We start from the raw sequence: 12,370 nt of genomic DNA, 5'->3' as shown, positions 1-12,370 counted from the left end.
ACCACTTTCTCCTGACTGTTCTGACTCTTTTTCCAAACACTGCTTTTCCTTGGGTTCTGCTTCTAGCAAAGCCTTTGCATAGCTCGATTCCTACTCCAGATGTGGGAGCCTTGTTTTGTCTTGTCCCAAATATTTAATTTCCATTATAAAGCTTTCCTTTTCTTTAAAATGTTCAGAATATTTGATACTGGATTTCTGTATCTTAACAGTTGCCTCTAGCACTTGCTTTTGGAATTTTCGATTTAATGTATGAAATATTGCCTTCTTGTAACTAATGGATTGAGCCCTCTAGGTCACCTTTGCTATTTTGTAGCTTGCTCTTTATCTCTGTAATACTTGTATTTTTCATTCACTTCTTCATTTTCCAGTTAACAGTTACACAGCTTCTCCTCCAACTTTCTGTGCTCTTTAGTTATCTTTTCTGTGTCTGACTGCAGCCCTTCTATATCCATTTCACTCTCATTTTAGCTTCTGATTCTCCCTTCAAAGGTTTTCAGAATGTGCTCATTTCTGACATGAGCCTGTCGGCATAGATTTTCCAGCAAGTTTACTTGCTCATCAATATGTTTCTCCTGGTCTCTCAATTCTCTAAAGCAGTGATATGCAATTTGATAAACTTCAAGCGCAGCCCTTTAAAGAGGCTGCACATTACACTTATCCTCAGTATTAAAATAAAACAATACATTTAATCAAAGAAAGTGACACTGCATGCCCTTAGATTGCACTCCAAAACCTCCTTTAGATTTCTCCCCATGCCACTCAAACCCCACAAAACACCCCTAAAAATATTATTTATTTTGTGCATGCAGGTCTTTAAAGTTGGCTTGACATCTGTTAGTCATGGTCCGTTCCTTATTTTTCTTGCAACAGTTTTTTTAAAGTCTAATTGACTCTTGTTCTGCAAATCCAGCTCTTTCTCAGCTCTTTCTCGGGTAGATTTTTCACAAGCGAGTTTATCCTTGTACTTTGTTTTCTGACCTGGAAATTTATATAAGTAATCTGTTGGTTAAATGCTTTTTGCCTTTTTACTGGCTTTTAACTGCCTGAGTCTCACTTTTATTTACAAGGTCATAACTGGGAATCTTTTGAGACTAAAACTCTTTCTAGACTGAAGTTTCAGTTGTACGATCAGAGGTGGATGCTTATGGACTCAGAATGTATTTGAAAAGACAAACGTCAAAAAAGTGTATTTATAGAATATGTGGAGTCAGAACACTAAGAAAACAATAGCATTAGCAAGTGTCTATGCTTATGGCCCACATTAGCAGAAATTTTCTTAACTGCAGTAGTACAAATGAAAAAGTCAATTAAGTAATGCAAATGGCCAACTGTGACGTAAACTAATATAGCTGGTAATGATATAAGTTCAGCTGGAGGGGTCAATGTGCAAGGATCCATTCAGAAGCACCTAGATAGTGCTCCTGAAAATCATCATGAATGCATATCATTGTGTCAGCCCTCCAGAACCCGCAAGAGTTACACCACCTAAAAGGCGTATCTGCTGATGCGTCCAATGTGATATTGTATCAAAATAACTTGAACATACCCTTACTGTATTAATACTATGCTTGCCTGATCCTGCTGCCCACTTTCCACCTTTCCAGGCATAAGACGTTGCAAGCCAACCATAAAAATTGTAAAAGGACGTATACCACATACATATTTCTGGTGCACATTAACAGCAAGAAAATGCATAATGCAAAAAAACTGACGTACGCTCAACTGTATATTAATCCCAACGTCTCTTTCTTTGACACAGCATTATACAGCCAGCACATTGTACAAGATCATACCCCATAATCTCACAGAGACAGCTTTCATGCAACAAGTTTGCTTTATATATATATATATATATATATATATATATATATATATATATATATATATATATATATAGTTTGCAGAATCCAGGTTTTGTATTTTTCCAAACTAAGACTGACTGAGGTGCTGACACAATCTTGTATGCAATATTTCAGATATTTTGCAAACATCAGCTTTTTTTTCTTGCCCATGTTTTATCTTGATTACAAAATATGGGATCATATTTATTGTAGGTGCCGCATGTAAGTACAATTTCTCCTCATATTAACATCGCCAATCAGCTTTTTTTGGATATGAGAGTGATAACACTATTTGGAATACATTGAGGAATATTATCTTTTGTGCTAAATTTGGACCTCCCAATATGTGAAGCATCATTTCGGACTACTACATACTTGCTACATGTTTCACTCATGCAGAGACTGCTGCTTTGAAAAATGTTCTGTTTGGCCAACTGTTGCGATTCCTGAGATTTTTTTTTTATAAAGGTCAGCACATTTACAGTATCGGTATTGAGCTGGATAATTTGCTCACCTATCACATGTCTGTTTGCTCACTAATACAATTTTAGGTACTTTAGATGTAGAGTTTACATACAAACAGATGCCATTCATCATCATCAAGTTGATGATAATGAACGGTTTCTCGAGTATGCTGTTGCATAATGATATGATAAATGATTTGGATAGGCATTAGATGCATCTCATGCGGACACATTTATATGTTTATTTTGAATTGCAAATCAATGTACACATAAATGCACTTTTTTGCATTTTGCGCTTGCACTTTTGATGCAAATGTACCCAACTGTAAATGAGCCTTTGTACTTCAGTGTCTTTCCAAAGAACTGATGTATTTTCAATACCTTTTACCAATGTAATGTTGGAAGTATATCCTTGATTATCATAATTCTCTTGTTTTTCTAATGTTCTGCATCTTATATGTTGTAATAAATTTGATTGAATATTTATATATTGGGGATGTGGTATATTTTTAATGTTGGCCATTTCTTCTCTATCCTCTCACTGTCTATACATCCTATCTTTTCTATTTTTCATTTTGGTTCAGCTTTTCATCACCATTTACATCTTCATATAAGAGATGAGGAAAACATTTTGTTCAAACATTACTTCACAGCAAGCTTGTCAAACACCACCACCGGGTTTAATGTTTTATCCATGTAGTCCTCTGGTTTACATAGCAGCTGCATGGAATTTCAATGTTCCTGTTACAGTAATCCAGATGAACTTACGTGCTCCTTTACATTGCTTTCATTCTTCACCATATTGTGATTTGAATCTTTGGTCAGTAACAGTGTTTAGGGGCAACCAAATGGTCTCCACCCTACAAACTCACATTTTGCAGATAAAATCAACTTCAACAATACTGGTACAAAATGACTGAAGTTCCTTCTCAGCGAGTCACTGGTGCTAGCTCTTCAAGGACAGGTCTCCCTCCTCTCCTACAGAATTCCCTCCTGTCTCAAACACCCAATGTAGTTACTCTGTAGTACAGAACTCTCTTGAGATCCTGTCTGGCACAATCCAACTGTCATGGGACAGATCTCTTGTGTGTCTCCAACTTATCTTCTCTCTGTGCCTGCAACTTCTCTCCCACAGGATTCTCCCTTGCTTCTATCTGGCGGAATCCAGTTCTTCTAGGTCAGACTTCTTGACCATCACCACCTGGTCCTTTGTCATCAACATTTATTTATGTAGCACAAGTGAATTCTGTAGCGCTTTAAAATTTGGACTTTGTCTCAACTTCCCTGCCTTGTGCAGAGCGCAGCACAGCTTCTCCACTGAGCTAATTCCTGGGGATAAATGTATTAACCAGCGGTTTTTGCAAGTCGCCCATAATCAGAGACTATGCAGGGCAAATTTAAAACAGGAAGGCCTTCCAAGGCAAAACTTTGCCTTGAAAGCCTTTATATAGCTAGCATATTGTAGAATGTGCTAGGTAAATGCTAGCTAAAAACTGACTGGTTGCTATAGGCAACACCTCCACTTTTGCATTTTAGAAGGTTTGAAAAATCTCTCCGTTTGTGTTTCGGAAATGAAGAAGTGTGACTGGGTAAAATAATAACACTTTAATCAAATAGACTGAATTAATTTTTTATATATAGCTGCCTCATAATTTATTGCTGAAGGCATCACTAGGCAGGCTTTACCTATTGGCAGCTTTTCTCAAAATGGAACATAATGATTTCTAGTCAGTTACGTAGTCTTTTCAGTACTTCTTTCCGGTACATAAGATTGTTAAAAACAACATTATCAATACCTCTTAATTGTTATGTTTAGAAGTGTTCAGTAAAGGCTATTTTAAGATTTACACATCCTTTTCACATAAAACCACAAAGTTTTTCTTTTATATGAAATTTTGACTGTGTTAAAACAAAATACATATTTGTAATAACCCATTGGTTCCCAAACTCTCAGTTTGAGGCACCCTTGGGGTCCCCATAATTTTTCAAGGCACCCATAAGAAAAAAAAATGGGACTGCTCAGTAATTATTTTAAGTAGTTGGGTCAAAATAATGTAATAAGTATTTAGGTCAGGACAGAAAAACATATTAAGTTGTTTGCAAAAATAACTAAATCCAAGAACAAAAGAATATTTTTATGTTTTTTTTCAATTATATTTCTTTCAAAGAACAATTTAGAGCACTTATTAACATGAATAAGATGAAACAAAATAAAACAACAATATGTACAAAAGCATCATACTGTGTCCTCTTCATCACTCTGTGCCCCCTCCTTCATCATTTTGCTCCCCTTCACCACATCACACTGCACCCTCCTTCTTCACAGTGTGTCCCTCTTCACCACATCACACGGTGTCCCCCTTCACCACATCACACTGTGCCCCCCTTTACCACATCACACTGTGTCCCCTTCACCACATCACACTGCACCCTCCTTCTTCACAGTGTGTCCCTCTTCACCACATCACACGGTGTCCCCCTTCACCACATTACACTGTGCCCCCCTTTACCACATCACACTGTGTCCCCTTCACCACATCACACTGCACCCTCCTTCTTCACAGTGTGTCCCTCTTCACCACATCACACGGTGTCCCCCTTCACCACATCACAATGTGCCCCCCTTTACCACATCACACTGTGTCCCCTTCACCACATCACACTGTGCCCCACTTCACCACATCACACTGTTTCCCCCTTCACCACATCACACTGTGTCCCCTTCACCACATCACATTGTGTCCTCTTCACTATATCACACTGTGCCCCACTTCACCACATCACACTGTTTCCCCCTTCACCACATCACACTGTGTCCCCTTCACCACATCACATTGTGTCCTCTTCCCTATATCACACTGTGTACCCCCATACAATATCACACTGTGTTTAAGGTTGCTTCCCATGTTCCAGCCTTCTGTGTTTTATTCCCATCTCCTTTGTCTCCATGCAGTGTACTTTGCGACCCTCCCAATGTTCAAAGTCATGATTTTCAGAGGCCAAACAGGTGTGGTCAACTCAAAAGGGGCATGGTTTTTGGTGGATTGAGGCATGGTTTGTACAGATTGGAACATTGCCTAATTTTGACGCTATTGTCCAACATATTGAAATATTGGCACATTAATATATTAGAGGCGATCCATCCCTTGGAATTTTCACTGATTGCTAAATTCAGCAGGGACCCAATACTTAATGGTTTGCTGTCAACTCACTAAATAGAGACCTCTGCAGAAGAGAAAGTATCCAATGCAAGATTTAGCTCCTGACTGGAAAAGTAGACTTTAATGTTAGCCATTCATTGCATTCCTCCTTCCTTTGATGCTCAGAGATCAGGGCCAAAATGGTCATAGACCTTACCTGGACTTTTCTCAGTAGATTGTTTGCCTCATGGGCCCACCTGATGCATTTTATAGATTTTCTTTGTCCGTTTCTTTTGAAAAGTATTTAGCTATTTTTTACCTTAGGGTATCAGGCAAAAGATCTTGTGGTGGAGGTAGTGGTGGTGGAGAGGGGAGGGAGTGGCTGGTCAGGCCGACTCATCGGGCCTGGGCCTGGCCTAAGGGGACAGCCCCGGCAGTGAATATGCAATGACAGACAGCCTGGCAGCAAATCAGAATGGATCCAGATAGCTGCTTTCAGCTGCATTCTTATTTTCTTAATTTTTATTCTTAATATTTAGGTATTTCTGCAGTGGATTAAATCTGAATTAGTGTTTTTAGATTTTTCACCTTTTCTCATGTATAAAGGATTGGTTTAAATATGAGCTTTAAGAAGCTTTCTCCTGCAATGTTAGTAAATGTAATAATTAAACTTAATCAGATAACAGCTTCGCAGCTGCACTTCAAAATTTAGTGATTGTTTCATATACAGTGCATTAATGATATAGCTATTTTTGTGGTCTATGTACGAGATATTTCCGTTTCTCATGGAGATTCTTTCACTAATAAGTCTTTGATTTACATTTGACCACTTGCAGTGGAATCCTTTCAGATATAACATGATTGATTGTGTTAATGTACTGAGACAGCCTTCTGACAAATGTAACAACTGCGGCTTAAAAATTATGGTTTTTAACTCCATTTTAAACATATTGATTCAAACTTTTATTTGGTAGTGCTTCCGTGTATTGGTTACAATTGTATTTTTTATCCAGTTTTAGCCCAGCTCTTACAGCTGAGGCTGATCCATTTTAATTAGAACATGGTTATTTTAAGTAGCTAAATAGCAATAATAAGGTGCATAATTAATTCATGCTGATACTGTGACTACAAAGGCTGGGTACACACTACAGGAAAATTCTAATGATACAATAGTTAAAGCAATTTTACCAACAACAGGGAAAAAAGTTCAGATCAGCATGTCAATTCATATGTACAAACTATATACGATTACCTTCAGATCTGTGCTCTTCATCTGGTCCCCTGGCTGTACAAAAAGTTTCATAAGATGCATAACAAGTACACTGCCACCTTTGCCTGGGGCATGCTGTCACTAAATAATCATATGTCTGTTCTCAGTGCTTCAAGACTGAATAAATGGCCAATTACTAACTGGTCCTGGGTCTGTGCTTCAAAGCTGAAAGGCCGTATGTAAATTCAGTAAGATTGTGCTGTCTTCTCTTGTTCAAGTGAATCTCCTATGGAAATTATACATATAGTGATTTTAAAGATACAGTTCCTTTTTTTAACGGTCTTTTGCAAGAAAGGTAGAATCTACAAACCAAACAATCACCATTGAGCAGTCTCAGTCTGACCATAACAAAAGTCTTTTAAATGTCATTACGCAACTCTCTCTCCCCCCTCTCAGATATAACTGCTGATCCGCAAGCTTTTTGTTTGATTATGGATGTACACTTTCCTCCCAGCAGACGGATAATAAATATAGCGTTTAAAGACCTTGTCAAAAATGTATTTTTAAGACAATCTGTTCCTCAATAAAGATTTTTTAAGATTTGATATATTATTTTTATATTTAGTTTACTTGCCTCAAATGAAGTTTTTTTTTTAAGTTCACAGCCTGCACGTAGAGTTTGGCAACGGTTCTAGTCCCTGACCTGTGTCATTATGACTGATGCTGGGGGGTTGGTAAAACACTCCATGGAGTAAATGTATCAAGCTGCGGTATTTTAAAAATGGAGATGTTGCCTATAGCAACCAATCAGATTCTAGCTATCATTTATTTAGTACATTCTACAAAATGACAGCTAGAATCCGATTGGTTGCAGCGTGATAAATATACCACCAGATCTTGTGGAATCTCAGCAGCTTACAGCTCTAACTGAATGAGGAAGGTCATTTTAGGAAGTTGACAGCGCCGTGTTAGATGTTTGACATGGGGTTGTCTGGGATCACACAAGATCAGCAGTGCAGAAGATTTTCAGCAGTTAGTGGAAACCACAGCACTTGCGTCTATGAATTTTTCACAAGCAAAATATCACACAGGCGCTTGTTAATTCTGAATATAATTAATAAAAGTAGGTACTACAGTTTCCAGATGTTTTCTTTGTTCTCTCTGCGCCAATCTTTCAGTTTCTGGTGGGTTTGCGTCAGTCTCCTGTATGTTTTACAGAGCTGGGTGGCTTCTCTCTTATGAATTTCAGATGTCAGCAATATAGGACAGAATACCTTCTAGTACCGGTGCTCTGGTAGAGGAGGAGGCGGACCTCTGATGAGGTAGAAGGGAGCAGTATATCTGATGAGAGGGGAACTGCCATTCCACCGACGGTTTTTATGCTTTGTTTATCCAATGCAGGTGAGAATTGTGATACCGGCTAAAAAGTAAAACTTTAATGCTAATGCCCTTATACATGCGGGGTACACTTGTAAAGTGCAGTGTACATTTGGAACATGGAGGATCCCATCGCCCAGAGCAGCAGCTTTGTCTGCGCTGATCATCACAGCCAGAGATGATGGCAGCAATATAAGACAGTATACCTTCTAGTACCGGTGCTCTGGCAGAGGAGGAGCAGAAACCTCTGATAAAGTAGAAGGGAGCAGTATATCTGAGCTACCGTTCCGCCGGGGGAAACAGCTACTGGAGAGCAACTGTGTGGAGAGTACAGGGGTCAGTGATAACTACTTTGTTATTCCAATTCCGCAGAGTGCATATGCACTGGAGAATTGGAACAACATTGTTCCATTGGTGAACAAGACTTTCAGTTCAGTTTGAAAATCTTTATAAATGATTTTATGTACTTTGGAATGATGATCATTCATCGTTCCAGGGTACACACTACTGTGATATTGGACCAATCAATTGTTCAACGTCTGATTGGCCTGTTAATTGGCTGAAAATACAATATTGTGTACCCCGGCTTAGATACAGCTTCTCATTTCGAATCTTTGATCAACTATCATATAGCCTTTCTCATGAGATATCCATGCATTTAAATCAGAGGTTTTTTTCAGCTGATTACTATCCATCCACTACAAGATCCAGGAAGAGTCTTTACTGATTCTCTGTATAATGAGAGTGTCCAGGACCAGACTAACACATGTGGAAAAAGTGAATATCGACACAGAATTATTTGCAAGTATAACTTTCTTATCAGTTTTATTTTCTTATTGAAATGCTTTTGGCTCTTTCCGCTTTTCCTTGCTGTGATAACTGTGATAGTTTTGAAGTGAAAATTCTTTAGCGACACCTAGTGAAAATTCTTTGTGATGGAAAATATTTGTAATGGAATGGGTGTAATGCATTTCCACCACACAATCTGTTTGAAACCTCCGAGCCATAAATACAACTGCTGAGGAAGAAAAACATGCCTGTATTTTGATTTTAGAAAAAAACAAACAAATCAAAACAAAGTTTGCTCTTTCAAACCTCAATGTCCCTGTGTATGACCTATGATTTAGAGAAAGCTTGGCTTGGGCTTTATTTGTTGACGTTGAGGAAAAATTAGAATCCTGTTCAATTCCTTTTCCTGCTGCAGACTACTTTGTCACACAATACCACTCTTTGTTACATTACAGCACTTGGCAGCTCTTGCAAAGTTCTCAGCAAATTTGCAACAAATGCACTGACAAGATAAAACCCCTCTGTCTGTTGTTAGTCCAATACCACACGAATGCAAAACACAATGTACAGCCCTGCTGTGCTCTCTATTCCTCTTAAGTGTAAGCATAATGTCACTTTAATAAAAACTGGCTCCTCACCATGTAGTTATATGTCTTTCTCACAGATAGCAGATAATGCCAAAGTTAGTGCAGTTTCTCACGGTTTAAACTCAGTCTCTTTTCCCTAGCTGACTGTCCCTATCCTCACCCTTATTATTATATCTCAGTCAGCAAAAGGGCATATTACAATATTCTTCAGGCCTCCCCACCTGTTCCCTAACTGACTAATAACATGGTCCAGCCCAATCATATGAACAATATAAAAAACATTGGTACGTATCAGACTTTCTCTCTTTCTTTGCTCCTCTGTACAGATCTCTCACAGAAGTCCAGTATCTCCTGTTATGGTACTCTCTTCTGCCTATACAGCGCTGGTGTGTATAATCACTGCCGTAGCTCTTGCTTCTTTCCTCTCCTCTCCTCCATGCTCCTACTCTCTAGGAGGACAGCAGTTGAAAGAAGTCCTAACTGCTTCTTCACAAGCACCTCTTCCCCACTGCATGCTGGAAGATGCTGCTCTCTGACTGCAGTGGAGATATCTGAAATGCATGTGCCGCTTGCTCGAATCGCCAGTGCTACAAAAATACATATATATATATATATATATATATATATATATGTACATAAATATAATTAATGCCACCAGTTAATAGTGAAGGCAATAAAAGTTTTTTGCCTCTCTCAAAAAATAAATTTATTAGGATGCTGTTAATGTCTACTGAACATAATATACATTTTTACGGTTGCTGGTTGCAAACATATGTTATAGCATGCATACGAGACTGTCATCACTAATGATCAGGACTTAGTCTAGCCCTGTGGCTGGACCAAGAGATACGTATGTCTTGGTTCTGGGCATGCGCAGAATGATTTTGCGTATGATACTTTCAAAACCGGCAGATATGTGCGTTGGTGAATCAGGCCCAGAATGTTTTGCCCCAGTGAAGCCACCTAACCAAACAATTTAAAGACCTACTGTCAAGGTCAGTGTGGGAAAAGACAAAGGTAATATTAAATGTGATTTTGCATATTTTAGACATGTTGCCCCAAATTATGGAAGAACCTAGGAAGACGATAGTTTTCATATTCTTAACTGAACTTGTATCACTCGGCGAGTTACCGGCGGGTTTGAAAAGTTATCATTTATTTAGTACATTCTACAAAATGACAAAATCTCCCTTTTCAAACCCTCCTGAAACTCGCAGCTTGATTAATTTACCCCTTAGTCTTGAGCCCCACAGTATGATCCTCTGGCAACTTTAAGTTGGTCTGGGGCTGTTTGAAAGGATCCTATTATCAAATTTGTCATGGCATAGAAGTTTTTATTGAACACTTACTGCAAAAATAAATGGAAGCTACATTCTCATTCTAAACAGTGTGTAGTTTTGTATTATCTATGCTATACACATCTAGCAATAAACATTGAGTTGAAAAAAGAGAAACTTGTACTACTTATAAATAACAAAGCAGACAAAAGACTAATGTTTTGTCAACAGCTGTTCTCCTTTGATATATTATCTCTGAATTTGGAGGAATAGCCACAGATATCAGAATATTGCTGATTTATTGCTGCTGTTTTACACCAGAAGAGGAGCAACAAATCTCACGCTATAGTTTTACCAATTCTACAGCAGCCATGGGGAGCTACAGCATAGAGGATTTGAAGAATCTCTTCATCTTAAAACTGATGAATACATGGAAGTAAGACATAGTTTAGTTGTTTTTTTAAAGAATAACTTTTTAGCAAATTTTAGAGGTTGAGGGTACAGAAACATAAGCATACGAGGAAGGGAATGAACGGAACAGAGATAAAAGTACAATGAGAGCTGGGGGAACAATCCAGTCAATAACCAGATAAATAAATACTATCCACTTTCTCTACCCCTCATATAAAGTAGATCATGGAAAGAAAACATGTGCCCTTCCAGGGATAGGGAATATTGAACGGTTTAATAAGAGAAGGTATGATTTAATCTGAGACTATGCTATGATAAAATGTAATATGTAATGCAAGTTGATAGGCAGGAAGGTATACAGTTAGCGCCTGATTCATTAAGGAGTGTAAATGCTGACACATGGTGTATTTCCCGTAAAATCGCACTGCACATGCCCAGAACCAGAGTATAAGCCAGAGAACGCAGCAACATCCAATTCATCATTAGGTGCAAAGGATCCTTTCTACAGCCAAAGATTTTAGGGGCGGAATGGGGATGTACATAGTCAATGTACAGTAAGCGCAATCAAAGTTCAAGCACACACAGCAACGTCTGATTCATGCAATGTCCATCTCAAATTTACGTGACTTTCATTCGTATCACCTGCTCCAGTTATGAGTCGGGTTTAAGATCGATTACTAGTGAAGACGGCTGTGTATGCATACTAGAAAATGTGTTTGCAATCAGAAGCAACTGTAAAAATGCATTTTATGCACAGTAGACATCAAGAACATCCTGATTAATGTAGGTTATGGAGAGAAAAAAACAAAAATCTTTTTTTATTTTTTAAATGTTTTGTCATTAATGACAATATTATTAACAGGTGGCATTAATTAGTTTTCTTTTTCTGTGTGTTCTTTTGTGACTTTATATTTCCCAGGTGTATTGGAGGTATCCTGCAGTGTATTGTCTGTTAGACCTGAGTGGACCTGTACCCATATTCATCAACAGACATATGTTTACAGATGTTCTTTGTTGAATACGGACGTGCTTATTAAGATGTACCATTTTAAAAAAATGCACATTACGCTTGTTTTGTGTTTCTTGAAGAATCAAGCACTCAGAATCCAAGTTATCCAGTCTCCAGGTTCATACTCTCATCTGAATTATAAACCAAACTTTACAGGCGGTGGGTCACATGATATTCTAGCCAACGGGAGCAAATGGTCCTAAATTTGTAGGGAGGATTTGTGATAAGATATGACATATGCTCCATTTTATGAATATATCATATT

This window comes from Mixophyes fleayi, chromosome 5 (assembly GCF_038048845.1).
Source record: "Mixophyes fleayi isolate aMixFle1 chromosome 5, aMixFle1.hap1, whole genome shotgun sequence".
Lineage (NCBI taxonomy): Eukaryota > Metazoa > Chordata > Amphibia > Anura > Limnodynastidae > Mixophyes > Mixophyes fleayi.
The sequence above is the reverse complement of the archived record's forward strand: the minus strand, read 5'-3'. Positions refer to the sequence as shown.